This window comes from Crocuta crocuta, unplaced genomic scaffold (genome assembly GCF_008692635.1).
Source record: "Crocuta crocuta isolate KB4526 unplaced genomic scaffold, BGI_CrCroc_1.0 scaffold125, whole genome shotgun sequence".
Classification (NCBI taxonomy): Eukaryota; Metazoa; Chordata; class Mammalia; order Carnivora; family Hyaenidae; genus Crocuta; species Crocuta crocuta.
This window is the reverse complement of record NW_027531143.1, coordinates 5,860,356-5,885,931: the sequence shown is the minus strand read 5'-3', so window position 1 is coordinate 5,885,931 and position 25,576 is coordinate 5,860,356. Positions and strand designations below refer to the sequence as shown.

General features: G+C 36.6%; 1 long non-coding RNA gene across 1 annotated transcript in view; it reads right to left on the bottom strand.

The window, feature by feature from the left end:
• Window positions 1–3,266: 3,266 nt before the first annotated feature.
• The window catches only part of LOC144237420 (uncharacterized), a 510,168-nt gene continuing 487,858 nt past the window's right edge, over window positions 3,267–25,576 (bottom strand). The window contains exons 6-7 of the long non-coding RNA XR_013336849.1: window positions 13,359–13,595; window positions 3,267–3,351 (exon numbers count right to left, since the gene is read on the bottom strand). This is a non-coding gene — a long non-coding RNA (uncharacterized LOC144237420). The remainder of the gene's footprint in view (window positions 3,352–13,358; window positions 13,596–25,576) is intronic.

Here is a 25,576-nt window from a genome sequence, read left to right as displayed (position 1 = left end):
TCTCTGTGAAACTAGAAATTTGAGAGAAAAAAATATAAAGAATTAGGTTACATGTGGGTAACAGATTTAATCATAGAAAATGAGATTATTTTCTTTTCACTTTTATTTTGTCATTAAAATGAGATTTTTAAAGTTATTTTGATGATTTGATCTGAGTGAGGAGTAGAAAAGGGGTTTTAGAGTTATAAAAATATCTATAAGAGAGACATTTCAATGATTTTAATAATGGGCTATGAGGTCTAAGCTAATTAAGTAAAAGAGTAAAGATATGGACAAAGACAACAGAGTAAACACATGGTAGGGACAATATATTGTAGCCCTTGTATAGTTGAAGTCAAACTCATAGAGAAAATGATCTGGGAAAATTATGAGATTACAGCAAAAATGTAGGCTTTTTGAATTTGGGCATTTAGAGGTGAGGCCATTAGCATTGATAGCAAATTCTAATGTATGACCACAGGGTTGGATATCTGAAGTGTGGCAGAGGAAAAGAGGATTGGTAATATGGTCAAAGAACCGAAGCTAGCATTCAGATGAATCACCTTTGTGATTTTTGAAATTGCCAGGAATCAGGCCAGGATTCCTCTGTAGGGGAAGACAGCGAGTCAGGGGCCAAAACATTCACGAATGAGGAGAGTATCAGTGAGGTTATACGTGACTGCACAAAGAATCACAGTGGGTGGCATTCTTTAACACAGCTGTGATTGACAGGTAGTGGAGATATCTACTTGAGAGATAAAAGTCAAGGAAAGCACCTCAGGCATCGTAATACACGGGGTATGGGAGCAAAGTTGCCTCCACTTGAAAGCAGGTGCAGAGTCTTCAGAAACAGCCAAATTTCAGTAACAGATGGAAGGTGAAGGGAAACTTCACACATGATATTGAAACTATGGGAACTCTGTTGTTCACAGATAGTGTGCTCTGGTTAGAGAGCTCACTTTTTGTAGACTTTTATAGAACTCATTTTTGTAAACTTGGAATACTCAAATAATAAAAAGTACAATTACAAATATGATAACTTTAGACATTAATATTCTTGAATGTTTACTGTGCACCAGGCACCCAGGCACTGTGATATGATTTGCATATATCGTCTAAATTCACTATTATAGCATCCTATCGATTTTGTATTTTATGGATGTAAAAATCAAGCATCTTGCCTAAAATAAATTAGTAAGGATTTGAATCTCTATCTCTCTGACTCAAGTGTCTAGATTGCTAAAAATTGTCTTGTTTTACATTACCGTTATTATTTATAGCATTCATTCTTTAGCCATGCTTCTCTTTCTTGATGTTGGTATAAGAATCCATCTATAGAATGTGACTGCATTTCATTATAAACTAGATGGGATATATTAAAACATGTTAGTATCATTATAAAGTATCTGAGCGTTTTGATCAATTACAAACAAAACTTTATAATGACTTCAGTAATATTATCTGATCCTTGGTGATCGAAGGAATGAATGTCCAACATCCTCTTTCCCTTCCCCATTTATATATTCCTCCTTTTCTGGATTCCAAAGCTAGAGCCATTGGGACTCTGATGTTTTTCAATTTAAATTTACCACTTATTAATTTATTCAGAGAATAAATACATATTAAATCCTCATATTATGTATTAGACACTGTGTGAGGCATGAAGAGCAAGACTGATAGACTTCCTTGCATTCTCGAATGCAGAGCCCAGTGCAGAGAACAGACACTAAATAGATAATTGCACATTTAAAAATTAACATAAAGTTGTGGGAAGTGCTTTAAATGAAAAGTGTAGTTTCCAACAAGAATAAATAGCCCCATCTTTTTTTACCATGCTTTGCAGATATTGTATCCTTTACATCCTGAAAATGTGTGGGAATCTCAAATCGAACAAGCCTATTGGCACCATTTTTCCAATAGCAAAAGCTCAGTCCATATCTCCATGTTCTATTTTGGTAATTCTCCCAATATTTCAAATTTTTCATAATTTTTGTATTTGTTGTGTGATCTGTGATCAGTGTTTACAACTCACAGAAAGCTCAAGTGATGGTTAATGCTTTTAGCAATAAAGTATTTTTAGTTAAGGTATGTGCATACTTTGAATAATGTCGTTGCATACTTAATTGACTCTCGTATAATGTAAACATAAGTTTTATATGCACCAAATAATTAATCTGGCTTGCATTACATTGATATTTGCTTTATTGAGGTGGTTTGGAAATGAATGCACAATATCTTGGGGGGTGTGCCTATATAACAGAGGGATGCAGCTTCCTAAGATAACATCCTCTGTACAGTTGGATGTTACATGCAGTTACTCTCAAAAGCGTGTTTACTAAAAAGAAGATGGACACTATTCCCAATCTCATTTGCCCCTAGTTAGATCAGATTTATGCTGATCCAAAGCAAAACAAGGGATTGAGAAATTATATAACTGATATAGATTTCAAAACTTCCTCTCTCGATCCTGCAGGTCAAGAAACCCAACCTTCTCAGCTTTTCCAACAGGTCAGACAATACAGGAAATGAGACCCAGGATTTCTGGTTCTTAATCCAGTTTATGTCTTCTAGACCACAAACCATTTCAGGATTAATTTTGTGACCCAACAATTCTGAACAAATTCTTCACTATGCTCATTGCTCTATTTTTTGAGTTAAAGAAAAAAAAATCTTTCTTCTTTTCACCTCAGACAGTAAAACATGATCATACAACAACCACATCCTCTATTCTCTGCCTAATCTATCAGACGAATCAAAGAATATCAGAAAGCAGATATCAAAAGCCTGCAAAAAACATTCAGATACTCTGGTCTGAGAGAAGTTTCATCCTGACGACTATTTTGGCTCATCTTCAGAACTAAAGTGTGTAATTTCAAATGTTTTCAATAAGTTGTCAGCACTTAAAATTTCCTGCTGGAACTCAAAATTTGATAATTGCAGAATTATGGAGCGACCAGGTACCTTTACCAGTACCAGACTTCTCCCAGCTTGTTCCCTGGACTCAGCTAGCCCATCACTTTTAGATGTTATGGAGACCAGCACAACTAACGCCATCCCCTTGCCTTTTAGTCACAACCCTTTGGCAAAAGAATAAAAAGGAAGCCAACCTTCAGAGTTATAGCTTCTAATGTCTTAGCTGCCCCTTAATAAGTATGTATTCAGAGCACATTGACAATAGTGTGACTGACATTGTTACTAATATAGAACAAGTCAAAATACAAAGAATTTTAAATGGCTCACATTCTTTAAAAATGAAATTGAAAACGTTTCTTCTTCTAAACCAGAGTCTCCTGCTGCTCCTGTTGGTAGTGAGATCTCTAAAGTGCCAGACAATGGTGACCGTGATGAATGGTCTTCATAGTCAAAGGTGCCCTGAGTGAAAAGCAAAAGAATAAAAAGCCGGTCTCACTTGTGTGATGCCAGTCTTGGAGACAATAAATGTCTGTGCATGTACTTTTAAAGTCAGATCTTTTAAGTTGATTGTTAAGCAGTTAACTGTTAATACTTTGAAATGTTCCATTTTTTTGTGAGTGGTGAGTTTGTGTCGAAACTTTCCTTGCAACTGTAAACCTAAAGCTGCAATCAGTTAAGCTTAAATAATTTAATTGCTGCTTTTTAATATGGAAGCATTTAAGCTTTTAAAAGACTGAATAAAATATATATTCCCAATAATCAGGGAAAGGATTATTCACTATAATTGACATTAATGTATAATTTACATACTATAATGGTCTTAGTTCTTAATAAGTCCTAACAAGTAAGACTAAGAGTGAGAATAATTATGCCACAAGATCAAAAATAAAAATGCTATCTTTTTCTTTGGTTATGATTTTGGGAGGTTGTTATATTTCATTTTAAATGATGGGTTAGAGTTTCTTTAAGTCAGGTTTAAAAGGTAGAGAGGCTAATCAGCAAAAAGCTCAAAAAGGTTATTTTATTGGTCACCTAAATACGTTGTTCTATTGAGTTCCAAAGGAAGGACATCTATATTAAGTTGTACATTAAAAAAGAAAAAAAAAGAAAAGAAAATTAAGCCAGCAACTCTCCCCCCAAATCCCACTATAGTGTAAAATTGCATCTAAAGTATTATGGTATTACACCACTACCTACATCAATAAAATGCCAGTTTGACATACTATAAAGAAAAATCAGTTATACTTCAATAAGCCCAACTCTCTAGAAAGAAAAGGATGTGAGAGGTATATAGTATGCTTCATCCACAACAAGTCATCAGAGACCACAGAGCCATATAATTCTGCTCTGCCACATTTCAAAAGAAGTGGTTTCCAGCACAAGGTATCTTGCATCCTTAGATGCTGTATTTCAATAGTATGTCAAGACAGACCGGTAACTCTAAGGAATTAATAATGAAATTAGAATGGGATCATGGTCTTCCATACCACCTTATTCTCCCATTCCAATCTTGTCTGCACATACCCTGGAATCTAACTTGTATTTCAATATTCATAATAAGCTTCTCACTTGGATTATAAAAGCAGCCTTCTTTAAGGAGACCCCATGACTGCCAACATTTGACCATTAAAAAACTAAAATGTGGCACCTTTCAGTCTTGATTTATAGCACCTCAAGTGCAAGCATAGATGTCAACTGCAAATTTACTATTCATTGAAGCCCTGGAAGAATGAAGCGGTATAAATAATCAGACAACTCTAGATAGACAATAAATCTGCTTTTGGCTTTCTCTCTTCCTACTGATGTTTCATAAAGGAATCTAGGATATTGTGGGAGCGTGTCCCTGACCTTTGAAGTTGACATGGAGAGGATAGCCATTTACTTCTAGAAAAGTCTGAGAGGAATACTGGAATACTCAGAATATTTATCTGATCCAGGAGAAAACTGCTTATTCATTTTTTGAATCTGTTTTATCTTGAGGTTTGTGACCCATCCTCCTCCTGAATAGGTAATGAAATGCTCCCAACATAACATTTGATCCTTTCTAGTCACAGCTACTTTGAGCAGACATCTTATATTTTATTTTATTTTTTCTGAGAGAGAGAGAGTGTGAGTAGGGGAGAGTCAGAGGAAGAGAGAGAATCCTAAACAGGCTCCCATGCTTAGTGCGGAATCCGACGTGGGGCTTGATTCCAAGAGCCTGGAATCAAGACCTGGGCCAAAATCAAGGGTCAGACGCTCAACCAACTGAGGCACCCAGGCATCCCAGACATCTTATATTCTATAGTCTCGTAGCTTTTCCATAATCCTCATCATTATCTTTGAGGTGTAAAAACAAGTGAAGCCCTATAATTGATCTTACCAACCCTTCTTCTACCCCTACTCCTATCAGAGTTCTGAAAAGAAACTCCATTAATTGGGAGATTAAAATTTGTCTTTGTAGAAAAGTAACATTTAAAATGGGCTTGGGGAAAAATAAAGCTAGCATTTCTTTGATAGAGTTGTGAAGGGTGTGTTCTGGGTGAAAGGGTACATATGAACAATGATACTTGAGGCAATTAGTTGAGTTGAGCCCTCGGGAGTTGGGATAGCACGTTGAAGCATGAGTTGGAGGCTTTACCATGAAGGGCCTTGAAAAACAGGAGGCATTTATCTGAATTCAGAAGGAGGTGGTTTGAACGTGTTCAGGTTTCGAGCAATAACAATATAATCCAAGCTCTGTTGTGCAAAGATTAAAATAGCTATAGTGTGTAGGAAAACTAAACCGTGGGGAGAGAGGACAAGAGAATCTATTTATACTGAAAGCTGACTATGATTTGAATGTAATAAATAGAAAAATTCTTACACTCTTCTCCAGTTCTTTGCCCAGGTTGCTCTCTGGGTCTTGACTGCTCATTTTCCACCCCCCAGTTCAGCTACTGAAGAATAATTCCATACCTCAAAGCACAATACAAGTCTCAATTTTTACAAAGAATGTCTGAGATCTCCAGGGGAACTCCCTAATGCCTTCATATTTTGTAACCATAATAAGTTACACGGTTCATGGTAGGCAGCCAAACAACATGTATCAAATGACTGAATACAATAACACACAAAAATTCGTATTGTGTTAAAGTTACTTTTGTATGAATTTGTCTTACTTATACTATCAGTAGAACAACGAAACCTGTAAATCTTTGCATCTTTAGAAGGAGAATTGCACATAGTAGGTGGTAAACAATTGTTGAATTAAATTGAATTAACAAATTTTCTGAAGATGTACAAATCTAATAAATCCATATGTAAGTACGCACACTATTATAAAATAGTTGAATTCATCATTATGTGTTGCACACAGAGTTGTTTGCAGATTGTGATATTCAATAAATAATTTTAGAAAACACCATTTTTCTGGATGCAAGTTAAAATAAGGACTGATTTTCATCAGAGGATCCCAAAAGTCCTCAGCATAATTGAAAACCATGGCAGTGAGGAAAGCAAAGACCTCCACTTTAATTATGAGGGTATGCTAGTTATCAGTTTATTGCTTCTCAGCTTCAAATCTAGCCTTCTTTCCACACTTTGTGATGCTGGAGCTGTCTCCTTGCCATCTGCACGGTGATGTTGTAAAGGTGCTAGAGGGATATCCACCTCAGCTTCTAGGAGAGTTCTGCCATTATCCTATCCTAGTGATAGGCTATCCTAGTGATGGCATGCCAGCTAATGTCACAGCACCAGGGTAGGCAGCTTCCCAGTGAGCTCTCTTACTGCACAGCAAACAGCTTCTTAGTGACTCCCATGGCTACTCAATTAGATGAATTCCTAGTAAGTTTTATGGGCATCCCGGGAGTGGTTTCCTGAAGCACCTCGGTGAACTTCTCTGTCATCCAAAAGGGGCTCCTTGGACACTCTGTCAGCTTTGCGCTAGAGGGTAGGAAGCATCCACTTCCAAGTTTGTTTCTCTCTCAGTGCTGGAGTTGGTGACGCTTCCTACTTCTGTTATCCCGTTATGCTTTAGAGTTCTCTTTACCCCTTTTGCGACTTAATCCCCTTTTACTAATTTAATACTTCCTCAGAATAAATTTTCCCGGTATCAGTTACAGGTGTTGTTATTGCCCACTGAGTGGACTTTAACTTAAAACAGTCTGTAAGGGAATTTTCTGAAAGCAAGCAGCCATTACAAAAATAAGATGCTTGCATTCCAATATTGGTTAGGTCACACAGGGGACCTATCTGTTTCAAATGGTAGAGTCAGAGTCCTTGCTATACCAATAGCCCTTCCAAGGAATTCTTATAAATAGGTCTTCATGTTTTTACTATGTGTCCCTTTCACCTGGAACACAAACGGATGGTTTTTGCAGACCCCAAAATCTCATAAGTGTTCAGTGGATTTTGAAACATCCTGGCAATATTTGTTCTTCCTGAAACAGATTCTCTAAGCTGATAATGACCAAATTATTCAATCAATCAATCAATCAATCAATCAGTTTTTCTCTAACAGAATGAATCATGGTTAGTAGCTCAAATCTAAAATAAGACCCACTTAGTAGGGGCCATGAGATAGTAGAGATAGTGGGGAACACAAATAAATAGAAGGCACAAGGTAAAAACACCTGTTACTTGTTCTCATGGAAAATTATACCTAACTTTCATAGCTTTTTCTTAATTGTGGAATTGTATTTAGATACTTTTCTCCCCACTAGACTCTGAGCTTCACAATAGTAAGGATCATGTCTGTCTTACTTTCATAAATCCTCAGTATATAGTATAAGAATGGGCACTCAATAAATATTTGGCAAATGAATGAATGATTGAATATTAGTAGAATGCAGTTATATCAAGATCATAGAAAAAATGTTCTTGAAATAATGAAGGCAGTATCGGGAATAATGGCTGGCAGTAGCAGAGGGGTTACCCATAAAGTAACTTCTCTGAGTCTTCCATAGTATCCTGAATGCTTGTTCTAGTTCTAGACATATATTTCAGTCTCCATGAAACCTAGCTGATTCCCTTTAAGGCACAGTAGTGGAGGTGATTCATGATGTTGTCATTTTCCCACACATTCTTTCAATTTATTGGAGAGGAATTTAGTCTTTGGTCTTTATTCCTTGCAATCAAGAAGAGACTGGAATGCTCAACTTTGCATTCTGATTTTAAGTACCTCAATTGCTAGTCAGGAGAATATTGCTGTGCTTATACTATTACCCAACTAAGTTCAGTAGGCACACATTTTGCAATAATAGTAACAGGCACTAGGCATTTAGATGGTAAGAGGAAAATGATGCACATTCTTGGCCTTCTCTCACTAAACTCTATGCCTCCATCATAAATATACATATATACATTTACATGTACATATATATATATCTATATAGACTATCAGACAATATATATGTATTTTTTGCATAAAGAAAGTATCACTGATTAAAGACCGTCTACTTGAGGTACCATAAACTATCTCTAAGAAAAATGTATCAATAGATTTCACAGCTGTGTTGCTTATGAGTTTCTTACACTGAAACTTCAACAACTCGATGGGGTTCAGGCCTAATTTCTAGCCCCAGGGATATAGATGTCTAGTATTAGAGAGCCCTGGGAACATGATAAGATACAGGGAAAATCTATTATGGCTGCAGAATATTCATAATACACAGGGATCCTTTTATCATATACTTTCCTTTATTATAATTTTGCTTAACGGCTCAATTTTGATCAATTGCAAGGGCTTGATCACTTAAAGCTATTGTGACAGATGATAACTCATGTTTATATTTTTGTTTTGGAAACTGATGAAATGATTCAGAAGATTGTGCATTTGTATCTGGTATAATATCTGATGGATTAAAGGCAATCCCCAGCTGTTTTTCTGTCCCTGGTGATTAAGGAAAATGATGAATATAAATATTAGTAATAATATGTATTATCTCAAGTGAGAGAAAAGTTTAGTGAAATTTAATATATTATAAGGAAATGAATGAAATTTACAAATCCACATAAATAACACATTGGAAATTTCACTAAACTGTAATATGCCTTAAGTCAGCCATGATTGAAATTGCATTTGACAGAGGGAAAAACAGTATTTCTCTTTCCAACGACTCCCCACGTTGTCATCATGGCATGGTTGGGTGGTAGTCAGTGCCAGCTGAGGACCCTTCCCTCCTCTGTGTCACCATCTGGCTTCAGTTCCACTTCAATCAGTTTCTATTGGCTTTTTGATTTATGCTGGAATTCATAAGCAGAAATTAAGGAAGTTTGCCAATACATTTGAGATAACCCTCTTTCTCCTCATTTTTGTCCCTTTGAAACTTGTACAGAGAAATTTTGTACTCAGAAGCCTTGGCCCAGTTAATTTAAGCTTTACCAGCAGCAAAGATATGCCACCATTCCTGCAAAATCCCACATGCTTTTGCCAAACCATGATGTCAATATTTTTCCCCCTGTGGTTCTATAGTGTGATCGAGATTTTCCTTTGTACTAGGTCAAATGTTAACTGTCCTTTGCAAGTAGATGACACTGTTTACTGTGCTAAATTTTAGTTCGCTCTGAAAACCTTGTTTTTTGACCTTGAGTTTATGGTACTTTGTTTTAAAAATTTGATACCATTCTATATTTACTTTTGGGATTCCAACTGTAAAACACTGTATTGACATTGATATGAAAGATGAGCTGAGTAAATTCCTATGAAAACCATATAATTTCAGGTTTCTACTCACTCAGCAAAATCAGGAGTAATACAAAGCTGGGCTCCAAAACACTTTAGCATAGAGTACAAGCCCTCAGAAGAGGCTAAAAGAGAAAGTAATTCACCAATCTGTAATCACAGCGGTGCTAGTCAGCTACTCGTAAATGTGCCATTAGAGAAGAGACTGCTAATACCACTCTACTTAATGGTCAGTTGGTTTTTCCAATAGAAATTCATTTTCAGGGTTTAATATATAAACATTCTACCTCATAGAAGATGTAAAATTATCCACATAGCATTGAAACTTAAAAATAAGAAGTGGAAGAAAATGAGTTATTTTTGGCGTCTTAGGAGCTCTGCTATTTAACAAAATTCATATGTACAGATCCCTTTTAATTATTCAACAAATATTTATTGATCATCTTTTATGTGCCAGGAACTTACAAATCATATTCTGAAAGAGCTACTGTCTGCCTGTGAAGGTGAGTGTGTGTGTGTGTGTGTGTGTGTGTGTGTGTGTGTGTGTGTGTGAGACATTGAATATTAGAGCTGGTTTGGACCATAAATTTTATCAAGACTAGATTCTCCAATTTTCTAAATTAAAATACTAAGGCCCAAAAAGGGTGTGTGCCTTTTCCTTGAATGTGGTCAAACCGGATATGGCACCTAGTCTCACAGTCTGTTGACCACACCATGCAGTCTCAGCCGAATGAATATCCAGAGGTTCGTTTTTACAATGACTACAGGACAATAAGGAGAGAGATATCTGAGAGAAGAAACTTTGTTGACAGCAGCCGGAGTCACCAATCAGCAGGCAAACCATCAAAGAAATATGGTAAATGAGAACAAAACCACATCTCTGTTACAACGTTACTAAATGTCTTTAGATTTGCTTCAGAACAACAACAACAACAAATTAACTGATAGACATGATAACCTTGTGATTTCAAGTGCAAGTATACGCTCATTGAAATGTGTGTCTCCCAGAGTATGTGGTCATTTTCAAGTGTTCTGTTTTCAAAACCCCATTAACATGAATTTCATGGAATTTACAGTCGGTCATGTTGCATCATGTCTGGGGGAAAATATGCTTTCTAGATACTGAAGCGTATCTGATGATCAAAAAATGACTCACTAAAAAATCTCTAACTTCCACATTTCCAAAGCTTCTTGAAAAAGAAGTGAGACAATTCATCTGTTTTTCACCTTAATTCAATGAGGTATTTGATTTTCAACTACTGTCTCAGCACTGTATTAAAACCCTGTTACTAGGGAATAAAAGAAAATTACCTGTAATCCCCTTTCCTCAGAAAGCATGTTATTATAATGGATTTCTCACTTTAGTCTGCCTTAGCTGCTGTCTGGAGAGAACTTGGTGCTCTTTAGAGCGCCTGAGCTGCTAACCCACCTGGCCAGCATGCGATGCTCACCTTCTCCAGCTGAAGGAACAGCATTGCTCTTCCCACTTGGTTCAAAGAAAAGTCAGACAGCTTGGGGATTAAAGTGACCTGTCATGGATTTCATGACTTGGGACAGGTGAAGAGGAAGATATTATGGAGGCAAACTCTGGATGACATTCTAAAATAGAGCNCCCCGCCCCTGCTCACGCTGTCTCTCTCTCTCTCTCCTAGAAATAAATAAAAACATTAAAAAAAAAATTAAAAAAAAATAAAATAAAATAGAGCAGCTTTTTTTTTCCCTAAAAGATACTTCTATATCTGAAACTATTTTTTTTTATTATGGAAAATATCATAGGAGTATAGAAAATATGGTAGCTTTGTGAATAGTGAAAGATGTCTCACCACACCCGAAATAGCTGTCTTCCTTTTTTTAACTGTTAATTTACTTATTTTGTATATATATTGTATGTATGTGGGGAGGGGGGTGCCAGCACACAAGAAGCGGAAGGGCAGAGATGGAAAGAGAATGAGAATCACAACCAAGCAGGCTCCACACTGTCAACTCAGAGCCCAATGTGGGGCACCATCTCAATGCTTAACTTGATGCCCCCAAAGTACCCGTCTTCCCTTGTCATTTACGCCTTCTCATTGAATACAATGGGACCACATTATAATAGTTTCTTCTTTTAGGCTCCTGCAGTGATATCCATCTCCACTTTATGCATTGTCTATGCTCATATGTCTATGACATGTTAATAAGATCTTAGCAAATAGATCTCATTACCACTGTCCATAATTATTTACTGAATGCTGTATAAAAGAGATGGGAACAGACACTTAGGTATATTTAACATGTGCCTGTGCCCATATACTGTGTGGAGCATTTTAAATTATCTTACAGAAACCCTACAAAGTAGATATTATTAAAGAGGAGAAACTGAGGATTTAAAAGAAAATTTTCCCAGTTTTCCCCAGAAGTAGTGAAAAAAGGTTATTAGCAAAACACTTGATTGGAAGTATTAGCATGGATGAGGTCATAAATGGCACAAAGAAGTAGAACTTCCAGTCTTACAACATATTGGGGTAAATATGATATACACAAATATCACAATGCACCAGTGTATGTAATAACATAATCAGCATTGGAACAATTGAGGGGAAGATGAGATCATGTCTGAATGACAGAATTATGTAAGTTTGAGAACTATTAGGTAAAGAAAATAATAGCTAACATTTACTGAGAGCCCACCACTTGTCATATTTCTGATGCCACACTCAGGGCTTCACAAGCAGTAGACCAAAAACAAAACAAAACAAATAAACAAAAATACAGGAGGCAACTCTATTCATCCCAATTTTACAATGAGGATTTTAAGGCACAAATAACTTGTGTACATGCCCAATAACAAAGCTAATGTTAATGTGTGGTGACTGCAGACTGTACCCATGTACTTTACAGAGTGTATCACAACTTGAGTCCACTCTTCTACTTTCTATAAGTTAATCATCATTAAACTAACATCTTCTCAAATATTCTCCAAATGTTCTTTTTTCATTTTTGAAATTTTCTTTGTTTATGTATTTTTGAGAGAAAGACAGAGACAGAGATAGAAAGAGAGCTCAAGCAAAGAAGGGCCAGAGAGAGAGGGAGACACAGAATCCAAAGCAGGCTCTAGGCTCTGGGCTGTCAGCACAGAACCCAACATAGGGCTCGAACCCAGCAACTGAGAGATCATGACCTGAGCCAAAGTCAAGACACTTAACCAACTGAGCCACCCAGGGGCCCCAATCTTTTTTTCTTTTTACAACAATACTTGTTGTCCCCAGAGGACACTGCTTTCCACACAAGCCACTTTGGAGGTGTTTTGTTGTTGTTCTTATTTGTTTGTTTAAACCCCATGAAGCACCAATTAAGGTCTTATAAGTGAGGAAGGTGTCCTCATTTCGCTCATTGTTTGATCTGTGCAGTCAGAAAGATGGAGATTCAAATAATGGAAATGGACAATCTTTTGAGTGGAACACTTTGCATGAAAAAAAATCAAGAATTTAATTTGAGGAGGAGGGCACTTGTGGGGATGAGCACTGGGTGTTATATGGAACTTGACAATAAATTATTAAAAAAAAACCTTAATTTGGAATATATTTTCTTTGAGTTGTTAACTAGTCACCCAAGCTGAGCAGCCAGTGATATTCAGATGTCAATGTTGGTAAGTAAAAGACTCCTTGTGAGTGTGCTTAGGTATTCCTGAAGTTGCCTATGTCTGACTTACTCTTTCTGTTCACACCTTCATCTTTCCAAAATCTGCCTCTTTTACTCAATATCTTGTGAAATTTCTCTCTCAAGTTTTGACAGTATCTAACAACTTTCTCAACGTACTGTGTTTAGTCTTCATTTTACTTACTTTTCTGCTGAATTAGATGCTTTTCATCATCTTTCTCTGTTCCTTTGGATCTGATGGGAAATAGCCATCTGGTGTTCCTCTCAGGTTTCACAATTGCTTTCTTCAGATGCTGTTTTTATCTGCTAAAATGTTAAGTGTTGTTCCAGGAATTTTTTTTCTTGTCTTCTGGTTCTTATGGTCATAATCTTTAATAATTTCAGGAATCAGGCAGCCAATGAAAATGAGCCAAATAGCCTCCTGTAGAAAAACAGTAGAAGGAGGACTGTGACAACCTGCAGAGTGCATGCCTTGTCTAAAACAAACCAAATGCAAAGATTCTAAACACTATGCAAACAAAACAAAATTTGTCCATGGATCACCAGGACTTGTGATAGATCACTGTGAGTTAGCATTCTCCCCTAGCTCTCTGTCCCTAACCAAAATTAAGCAATTATCTTTAATAGGTTATTTGAAGATAAATATCACTAGCTCAGATCTTTCTCACATTATAGAGAAACCAATGAACTACAAACGAGGAGAAACTGAATAATATTCTCTTTCATCTTAAAGACACTGTACTTTCAGAGCCATTTCCAACTATTAAATTATATCTATCCCATTGATATCCTCGAAGCACTAAAACTCTACATATTAAAATCTTGAATACATTATCTCTCCTGGATAAGTAGTTTTTCTTCTAATGTCTCCTACCTGAGTAGTGATTTTCACAAGATAGGAACTCCCAAGTCAACATTAAATCCTACTGTTTCTTTACTACTAGTCACCTGTCCTTTGAACAATGTACATAAGTATTCCAGAAAGACCGTCCTCAAGGACTTAAAAAATGGCTAAGTAAGACTGGCTTCTGAGACACATGTTAGATCAAATCAGGGAAAGGCACAGTTATCTTAAAGAAACAGAACAGTTCCCAGATCTGGAAGATTTACTAGTAAACTCCCATCACTTTTGTGCCATTTGGATGGTATCCAGTGAAACCTAGAAGAAAAAGAATCACCAAAACAAATATTGGTAGTGTCTTCTTAGAGCTGCCCAAAAGGAATTTAGTAATTTAGTTCCTTTGGCAATATTATCTTTCTGTGAGAATAACGTATTAATCAATTTAATGGGGCTGATGTCAGTAAGTATTCCATTGCTATAGTTCTCTATTTTTGATTTATATTTATGAGATAATATCTGATTGCTATTTGGTGTGATTTGCTACTAAGAAATATTCTTGGGGAAATAGATTTCTAATCCAATTCCAATAATGATTATTTCTCCATGGGGGGAAATGAGAGCGATAAGGAAAGAGAGAGGAAAGGAAGGAAAGAGGGAGGGAAGGAAGGAAGGAAGGAAGGAAGGAAGGAAGGAAGGAAGGAAGGAAGGAAGAGGGGACTCAATATGGCTTTTCTTTGTATTTTACCAGAAGAGCCCCTTGAAGAAAATGAGCAGATCATTGTGATTGAGTAATATGCTTCTTGTGATAGAATTCCTGAGGGAAATTATTAAATAATCTTCCCATAGTAATTCAGTGGGCCTGTTAGCTTGGTAATGTGGGGTTCCTGAAATTTCAAGTCATAAGGCTAGACCAGAGCTAACACCAAATAAATGTATTCTATGGAAGCTCCTTGGAGATTGGCAAATATACATCCCTTTGATTGAGTAGATTTTTTATGCTTGTCTCCTTTTCCAGTATATACAGATCCCACTTGTCATCACACCTCCACACCTTTCTATTCCACTGTCATTGCCACACTTCTAATCCTGGCAATCCTAGACCTCCTAAGTGATCTTTCTGCCTCTCACACTCTTTGTCTGTTGCTGCCACACAGAGCTTTCAAATATAATGTCATCGTTCATATCTTTCCACATCAAGAGCTTTTCAAAGAATCTTGACCCAGGGCAGATGAGTGGAGTAAGCAGGTTTCAAGGAGTAGTGATCCATAATGGCAACAAGACCACCATTCCCTCCTAGAAAACCCCAAACCATACTCACTGCCCAGAATGCAGTTAGGTTTCCTCTTCTCTCCAAGGCAGACAACCATACTTTAGGTATATCTCAATTTAGGATAAATCAGTTTCTTTCTTTCTTTCTTTTCTTTTCTTTTCTTTTTTTTTTTTGAGCCAGAAAAACAATACAGCTCGGGTTGACACGAATTTGAAATATTTACTTTGTCTTCAGTGATGTTCATTTTCTTAAGGACAGCTTTCAAGGGTTATTTCAAGCAATACCAACTTAATCAAGTCTACAACATTAAAGGCATATATTTGTTCCATACGGTGAAGTAGGGATTATGCATCTTAGGTTCTAATAATTATATAAAGGTACTCATTTAAATCTCTTATAAACTACCAAATGAGTTTATGACATATTCTTTAAGATAAATTCCTTTTTATAGCCTTATGCATAGAAAGATGAGCAGTTTGCAATGCGGTAAGCTCTGGCAGTGCATGTAATATTACCATGAAAGGGAACAGTGAAAAAATATAAGATGGTACATTTTAGCAAAGCTAGAGTTTGCCAACTTTGACACACTGAGATTTTTTTAAGAGCTGAGATGAAAGACTAAGTTTATGAGTGCTCAGTTAGAATCACAAACCTTATTTTTATTAATAGATGTGCAAAATGTGACCTCAACAAAATTTATTATGCCCTGTACAAAATTTGCCTTGTAAAGTATGTCATTTTATTCAGTGTTGTTTACTCTTTCCTATGTGCATCCTCAAAAGGCAAAATTGAATGATGACTATATTCTCTGCTGTCAGAATGTGCAAAGCAAACAAAAATACTATTATTGTAGAAGCTAGGCCAAGGGGGTATAGAGGGGTGCAGCTGTAGATTAAGTAAACAGATACCACTGATCATTTTATTTCCCTAAAGATCAGAACAGAATCATGCAAATTAAACTTTTTAAGAATTAATAATATGGTCATAGCAGCTAAAATTTTATCTCCCATGAAACTGAAGGCCTAAAAAACTCCAAATTGGGCTTTGATTGCCTTAATGTCAAAGACAGATCTTTCTTTGAGTCAGCTCGTGTATAGCATAAAACAGCTGTTCTGGCTATCTGAGTACAATTCTGAGCGAGTGTGATGAAGGAGCTGAGAAATTGCTGTGATGTATGATAGTGCCTGCATCGAAAGCAAATTTGTCTGCAACCTCCAGGGCTCACTGAATATTAAGATAAGGCAACTGGGATTGGCGCTTATTCCCTTCAGTTTAAGAGCTAGGACATGTGGAAATGATTGTAGGCCTAGACTATCACATTCCTCCTAAAAAATGTTGGCAAGTCCTCAGAAACTGAGGCCATTATTATTATCATTCTCCTGAACATCATTTGGGGAAAAATAAGGCCTAATAGAAAAGAAAGAGAATTCTGGCACCTTTGTGAATCCAAAAGTAGTTTTATTGAAAATACAACTTTGGAAAAATGATATGAGAGAAAAAAAAATCAATAGAATTTGAAGACTACCTTTTAGACCTTAGAAAGGAGAATGATCTCAAAGTTAATTTTTGCTTTATTAGACTAAACCATTGGCCAGGAAAACCTAAAAATATGGATTAAATTCAAGGGAATCAATTCAATTCTCTTCCTTGTGACAGGAAATGGTGCAATTTAAATTTACAATATTAAAAAAAAAAGAGGGTACAAGCTCTATCTTCTAAATACCAACATAAAGATGAACAAAGGTCCTATTCACTACCCAGAAGGGATTCTCTAGTGCTTTGGGCTTTTTCATAAGAATGGAAATCTCCCTATGAAAATGACATGTGATAGTCAGATTTTGGATGCCAAAAAATGCCTACAAATCCTAGTGTACATTTTTAAGGCACACTTGATTGGCAATGTTGAGAAGAAAGTTGATTTAGGAAAGCACTCCTGATAAACTACAACCAAAGTAAATGAGTTTTACTTTGGCCTCTATACAAAGGAATATTTAGGCATAAATATAATTGTCGTGTGTAAATGTAATGGAAATAAACATGGTATTCAAGGTCCATGGTATATAAGTATTAGTCCCAACAATTTATAGACAGTTTACTTAATTTTACTGAGTATCACTTCTTTTATATGTAAAATTAAGATAATGACATAACAGATCATCACGTGCAACAATAAAATAATGCGTACAGACAACAGACCCAAAACAATGTTTGTACAATAGCTGCACTATGAAAATACATTTCAATATTAAATATTTAGAAAAAATAGAACATAAAAATAGAAAACATACTCTTAGAGTCTGAGATCTGGGTTCTTTTAAAAATATTCTGAGGTTGGGGAGGCCTGAGTGGTTCAGTTGGTTGAGGCTCCGCCCCTTGATTTCGGCTTCCGTCATGACCTCACGGGCTGAGAGTGCCATGGAATCTGCTTGGGATTCTTTCTCTCTGCCCCTCTTCCACTTGCACATACTCTCTCTCCCTCAAAATAAATACACATAATTTTTTTTAAATAAAACATTTTGAAGTCAGAATGTATGATTAATTGACTATGGTTCATCATTCTATTCCCAGTGCCTGAAACAGTGTTGAATGGGTGAATAAGAAGTTATTAATTTTATTTTTAAAGTGATGAGTCTAAGTTGTGGGTTTTGACCTGATTTGGTTGTTTTAAAATCAATTTTAAAAGATTGCCTTTGTTTTTCCTGTCTATATCAGAAGATATTTCCTGTCTAAATCCTAGATGGAGTTCATAAATCACTTGCTAATACAACAACATCCTTCCCGTAAGGATGGCGTCCTGTGGCCACTTGGGGTGAATGCCAGATGCTGTACGAAATAGAGGTATGCTCTTACAAGCTCCTCTCCTAATATGACATCCTGCAGAAAGGATCAGCTTTCTCCGGGAGCATACTTCACGCAATGCTTATGTGACCTCTCAGTGCATTAACGACAGCAGGTAAATCATTGGGTTTTGTCTAACAGACGAATTGATTTAGGGATGCAAAGAAAGTACTCGCTAAACAATTTGCTATCCAGCTGGAGCATACTAAACACACTTATAGCCAAGCAAATAGGTCTAAATGCTTAATTAACTTTTGCTCATCCTTCCAAACAACGAGGAAACCAAAAGTACAATCCATCGAATCTGTTTAGCATGCATCTACAGCCAGATTCTTTCTATCTACCAAAGGTGAGTCTTAATCAGACCTAGTTAAATACCTGAAAATTTGCTTAATAGTCTGTTTTTCATAGGAAGAAATGCAGAAACCTAGGGAAGTGTTGTCTCACCCAAATAGATATTCACTCTGTTTAGGATCTATTCGGTAAAAGGGTGCTGCCTACCTTATCTGTGTATTTCAGACACTAGATTTTAATGTTAAAAGAATAAACAGTGACATATTTAAATTGCAAGCTGAGAAATGACTGTAGATAAAAAGAAATTTGCACAGAGAAGTAAAGCCTTTTAGTCTGTCTTGTGGGTAAAAGAGATGATTTTTCCAAATGTCCCTGGCCTCAACCCAACTCAAGAACTATTCTCTGGAACAGCACAGAGTTAAGGAAATCTTAGGTAATTGTATGTATGTTTAAGTAGAAGAAAAAACTCAATGGTAAGTGATATTTCCCTTATTCTATCTCCTTTCTTCTTTATAAACTTTATTCATGCAGATGAGAAATAATGACCACTTGATACTTAACGACTAAGAAGTCGGTGAGCAGAAGACATGATACCATTATGCTCTATATTATTTTCCATCAGTATAGTATATATACTAGATCTAAGATTTCCTTAATTCTGTGCTACTTCAGGGAACTCTGGAGTCAGATTTTGTAGGATCAAATCCAGCATTCTCCATTGGTCACCTGTGTGACCTTGGCAAGTTACTTAACTGCTCTGTGTTTCTATCCCTTCATTTATTAAATGGATATAATCATTATACTTTCCTCATAGAGCTGTCATGAGAATTAATATTTGTAAAGCACTTACAACAGTATTTGGCATATAGTAAGTACTATATAAGTATCTATCTATCTATCTATCTATCTATCTATCTCCATCATCATTTATAAATAGTATGCTTAATGTAACTAAAATGACAGAGATCTGGCCACAATATGTTGAGATTATAAAAAAAACTCCCTCGGGACTTCTAGATATTTTTTTTTCTATTTTAGCTTTCTATTTTCATAGAAAGCATGTGATGTTTACATGGCTGCAGTACAAATAGAATTACGATTCCTGCTTTACAATTATGAAGCTGATTACATCTGTTATCATATTTAGGATTCCATCATATTTTCAGCATAAAATGCTCTACTGGTTACAATCAAGGATAGAAAGATGACTAACATACAGAGGAGCTTATAATCTATTGGAGTTGATTCAGACATGCACGGAAATAATATTATGACACGAACAAGAGGTAGACGAGTGTGAAGAAGTGTCAAAGGAAGACAGAATTAGATAAATCATAGATTTCAAAGTGGAGTTCCGTTTCAAAATAGATAATGCTAATGTTAAATCCTATTGGAGCAGTTTGGTTAATTTGAGAGTGTTTATCCAGTACGTACGATAGGAGAGCAGGGCAGATATAAGACTGCTGAAAAGTTTTGAAAGTTGTCGGATTAGCACTTCTGGGTTCTTGAGTTTTATCACAACATTTTGGCAGGACTACTTTGGAATGCGAGCAATGCTCATTTCAGGCATGTAGAGGAGTATACAGTATTATGAAAATTTGGCAAGACAGCTTTAAAATCATTTTTACCTGAGTCATTGATAAGAACTTTGTGACACCATTACTGTCAACATCCGTGGCCACGGCAGTAATAACTTCTGTTTGTCTCTTAAAGTGTCATTAGAAGAAGTTAGATTTGATATGCTCCTTTGCAGTCCTATCACTTCTTGGACTAATTTCCCATTTCCTCAAGTGGGACACGTTTTATTTTCCTAAAATGGCCCAAAGCATGTTACCCTGAGATATCCAGGATGTTTATTAAGTTCTCAACCCACTTTACATTTTGATAACTTCACTGGTACCGATGGTCCAGCAAACTATAAATAAGTGTTCACTCATCAAAAATATTATTTGGAGGAGTCTGGGACCAGAATTAAGAGTAAGGTGGTTAGACTCATTTGACAGCAACCGAGAATGCTTTAACAACTTGGGAAATTAAGTCAAAACATGTTAAATGTTAACAATTGGAGTTAACATTGATCATATCAAAGCCCAGATGTGGGAATATTACTGTCATGCTTCCTCAAACCATTTACTTTTGCTTCCATCACATGTGCTTCTGAAGTTATTAAAGTTTAAATTTGCATGGGTCCATTATCTACTGCAGCAAGGAGAAAATTTTGAAAGCAGAAGGTCACTTTTACTTTAGAAGGGAAAACAATCTTGATATTCAAAGTATCTAATCCTTAGACACTGAAATTAAGGAGAGTAGGTTAATACCAAGTAAATGTTCAAGTCAGGCATGACAGAGGTATGATCTCTTTCCCCATTTAGAATAAAGATACTTATTTGCCCATTGCCAAGAGAAAATGTGTTCCAGGTGTTGACAATTTGTGAGAGTCTCTTCATTGTGTACTTTGGGGGGAACAAAGCCAACTACTTCTAAAGTTAAGAGAGGAAAAAGGAAGAGAAATAAGAAATGTGTGTGTGTATGTGGAAACTAATTTGACAATAAACTATTAAAAAAAAAAAAAAAGAAATGTGTGTGTGTGTGTGCGTGCGCGCATGCACACGTGTGCATGTGTCTGTAGCATTGCAAAGTGACGTCTCCACACTGAGAGGAATCTGAAGCAGCCCCTTGTAAAGTTAATACAGGGTGATCTTTTTCACCATGCATCTCTTTTAACTTAAACATTTGTAGTTCTCTGCCAAATATCTGTTTTTAATAGAGGTGAAGTTTTCAGAAAAAAAAATCTTGATGGGATAAAAGACATGCTTAATCTCTGTCCCTTCGGATGACCTTCCTCATACCACAGCCTGTGTCTTCCCTAAGTTCTAGTACTAAACAAGAACACCTGAACAGCAAGGACGTTATAAAATCAAATGTCAGTCATCAGTTAAATCCATGCTCCTTTCTTGTATTTTCATTGCCTGTTTCAGTGCTGCTAATGAGTTCTCTGGTTCTGAAAACATCTTCCTGATACTTTGATGCTAAAACATGGCTCCTTTAGAGTTTCTGGTCTAAATATTCACAGACACGTCTAAAAGTTTTGGTCTATTCTTTTCTCCAAGGAATGTTTGCAAAGAGGGCACACAGGTAATGTTTCATTATCCAAGCTAATGAAAAGGAGGAGAAGAGTGAATGATTTAGAAAAGGAAATAATCCTTCTTATAAACCTATTAACAGCAGCATGAGAGTCTTTAATTTGGAGAAATAACAAAATAAGCAGGTAGCTGGGAGGTATTCTTAGGGGAGAGCCTGAGAAATGAGATGAATTCTTAAAATCATTCCTTTTTCCATGTTAATGTGTACAGTCTAGAAAGGACTTTTCCATTTATTTGTTTGTTTGTTTGTTTCTTTGTTTACAGAAGTAATACCTACCTTGCAGGGGATTTTAAGATTAGAGGAAATTCTTTTATTTCTAGAGACAGAGGTGGTGTGGTAGTAAACACATACTGAGCTCCATAAATGCTAGTGATTATCAAAGGCTACAAGCTATGCCAGTTGAAGGGCGTGCTCTTTAAGGTTACAGAGAACTAAGATTGAATTAATGGCTCTGCCACCTGATTTCTGTGTGTTCTCAGAGTTACGGACAATCTGACACTTGCTTTCTTCACATGCAAAAATGAGAAAACAAGCCTCCCTCATTAAACTGCTTTGAGTTAGCCCACATGAGTTTATGGAGACTAATTCAGCAACTGGCACACATTGGTTCCACCCTGGGATACACAGCTAGACCTCTGGCCCTGTTTTTCTTCTGTACCGAGTGTTGCCCTGGACCTAGCTCACTTAGTTGGGGGCTTATAACACTGACTCGCCAACTCCCGTAGCCAGGAAACTGAACTTCATCCTATGTACCCAGCGGTAGTCCTTCTATTGGTTACCTGTTGCTGTGTAACAAATTATCCCAAATTCTGGAAATTTAAAATAACAAACATTTACTATGGTCAGGAGTCTGGGAATGTATAATAGTAGGTATCTGACTCTGGGTGTCTCATGACGTTGTAGTCAAGACTCCAGCTGGGAATGCAGTCATCGAAAGGTTTGATTTTTCTGGAAGATCTGCTTCCAAATGCCCTCATGTGGCTATTGGCCAGTGGCCTCACTTGGTTTCTCACTATGTGGGTCTCAACTAAGGCTGCTTGCTCGTCACATGGCAGCTTGCTTTCCCCAAAGGAAGTGATCTGAGAGAGATACAGACACTGTTTTTTACAACTTAACCTCAGATGTGACACACTATCACTTCTGCCATATTGTATTAGGCACACAGATCACCTCTGGGCCAGTGTGGGAGGGAACTCTACAACGTGCAAATACCAGAGGTCAGAGATCATTGGAGCCATTTGAAGGCAGTCTTCCACTGAATGGACTGAATGCCTTCTCATGCCTAACCACAAGTTAGAGATCCTGGATAGTATTTCTTGCTGAGAATCCTCTACTTCAAAAACATATGATATCTGCTAAAAAGCAAGCCATAGCTTGCTATTATGTTTGGTTCTGTTGGTCATTCCTGTATCCAGGTAAGTTTCTCAACTGAGATCACCTGAGTTCATTACAGACCTATCCACAGATCAAATTACTAGTGTTCAGATTAAAAAAGTCTTTACAAGTTCTATTTTCAATGCCCACAGATGCCTGCCCAATATATAAGATTGGGTCAACTGCTGAGCAAGCAGACAAACTCTGCTTTGTGTTCCTAGGGAAGGAAGTAAAGAAAGTCTTTAGGAAATTAGGGAAGAGCAGAGAAATGAGGAAATTATGATCCAGCAGCACAAACAGAACAAGAAAGCCACAGAGCCTGTCAAAGGACAGAGGGATCTGACACTATACAGATCGTGAAGTGTTGATTATATAAAACATATTTAATATTCCAACTAGCAAATTCTAGTTATAGAAACCATGTTTTTAGTAGGTTTCATTTTAGGAACTTGTTGTGTTTTCTTAATACTTGAACATTATATCTCCAACTACATTTCTCCTAGGGCAGCATTAGCCAGGATAAGTCAATAGCTCTTCTCTGACCCATACAGTTTTACTGATATTAGAAATGGGACAAAGAAAAAAAAAAGATTCCACAAAATGAGAATCATATATTTATATAAAAATGCTTTTTGATTAAGGTTGTAAATGATCTTTTGGAACAATAACAAAACAATATATAGTATTTTTCAGTTGTTATACTGTTTTGCAATAAGTCTTTTTTTAAATAAAAATTTAACCAAAGGAAAAGTATGAAGTTCAAATAATAACTCTCTGTACTCAATTTTGTAGTGAAATATTGCATTACCTGCAGCATAATTATTGTTTTGTCATTAAATTTTTATGGCTTTTTAAAGTGTAGTTGGTGGATTTAATTCCTGGATAAAAGCAGGTCAAACATTCTCAAAACAGGAGCTTTTCATTTTTCTGTAAGCAGATACTTTATTTTGCCATCTGACTTAGGCATAAGTAGTCATTGTAGTTTTTTGATATCACTTATGGGAGGTTATGCTAAAAAATAGGCTAACTGTACATTAGTAAGTTTCTCTCTCTCATGGAACAAGGCAATACTCATTGTCTAGGGAAAAGTCTTATTGATAGGAATCGATAAAAATTATCCTGTGGCTTTCCCATGCTTCAGAGTTAATTATGTGCCTTTGATTTCTTTGTGTTATGTTTTTTGACTTTGGTCAATGGATGTTACTCAAACAGGTAGAACTAGTCTGTATGTAAATGACAAGGCCATAGATTTCTTCTCAGTGGATCTGGTAGCCTCAGCGCACAAGGCTGCATTTATTCACTTAAGCAAACTCAGGCTTCGAACTGCGGAGTTGACAACAGCAGTACAACTGGAAAAACCAATTCTCCCCGACTGGTACTTAAGGGAAGACTGCAAGAAACTCTACTGTAAGCAAAGGACAGAGATGAGTGCAGGTGCACAGAGCTGGTCTCCACTCTGCCACACATGCTCAGCAGGCTTACAGGCATGGCTGCCGGAGGACAGTAATGGGAAGGAGGAGAACGCGAGGACAGAGGAGCATTCACATCTGCATTCATTGCTAATGAGCAAAGCATGCTACTTTGCCCAACAATTGCATTATTATCCAAGCATTATATTTGGAAGAGAATGCAGAGTATCTTTTTATAGATTTATGTTATTTGCTCTAAATTCACACTGAGAGCTAGAGATTAACAGGCAAGAGGGAGGAGAGCATTCTATAGTGTTATCAAAAAGAAACTTTGTACTGAACCAGAACATGTGGGAAAGATATGATCATTAGCATTTTTATGAGCTTTTAGTCTCCATTTTTTTCTGACACTGATAAGAGATCTGTCTTCTCTTAAATGTAATGATTTGTATATTCGCCCTCATTTGCAAGTTCAAAGTCTGAGGGAAGACAAATCCAAGTACTGTCTAGTGCTGAAATTTCCTTAGGCTGCTCTGACAAAAACAAAAAGGCATTCATCCTCAAATTAGCGACTTCATGCAAAAGTGTACAACAGAAAAAAAATGAACTATTTTTGGCTCAAGAATTAGTTGCCTCTGGAGCAAATCTTCTGCCGCTAATACGTACATAGGCAGGAGGGGTGGTTGCGAGGGCAGACCCTCCCCACCCTTTACAAGTGTTGGTCCCTAAGAGAAGGACATTATACACCTATGTATCATTCATAGGTGTGTACATCAAAATATATCATTTTTGTCCAAAGTGTTTTTAAACGTTCTAAATATGGTCAAATAAGACATTGAATATTTGGCCACTGTGAACATTTTGCTCATCATCACATGAATTGGGTTCCAAGAGTGTTACACATTTGATATGTCTCACTTTTTCAGTAACGAAGGGACAGCATGAAGGGGTGCTTCAGGACCTGGACTCTGGATACTGACTCACCCATCTTTTGAATTCCAGTTCCATTCCTTAGCAGCTGTGTTGCCTTGGGCGACTCATTTAATCACTCCATGCCTCCTCCATGCCTTTCTTCATCTATAAAATAGGGTTAAACATCATGGAGCTATGGCAGGATTAAATGAGATAATATATATAAAGCAATTAGAATAGTGCCGCGTACATAGTTGGCATTGTATTTGTGACTGCAACTATTATCATTGCTTTTTCAGTCTTGGGAAAATACCTTTTTA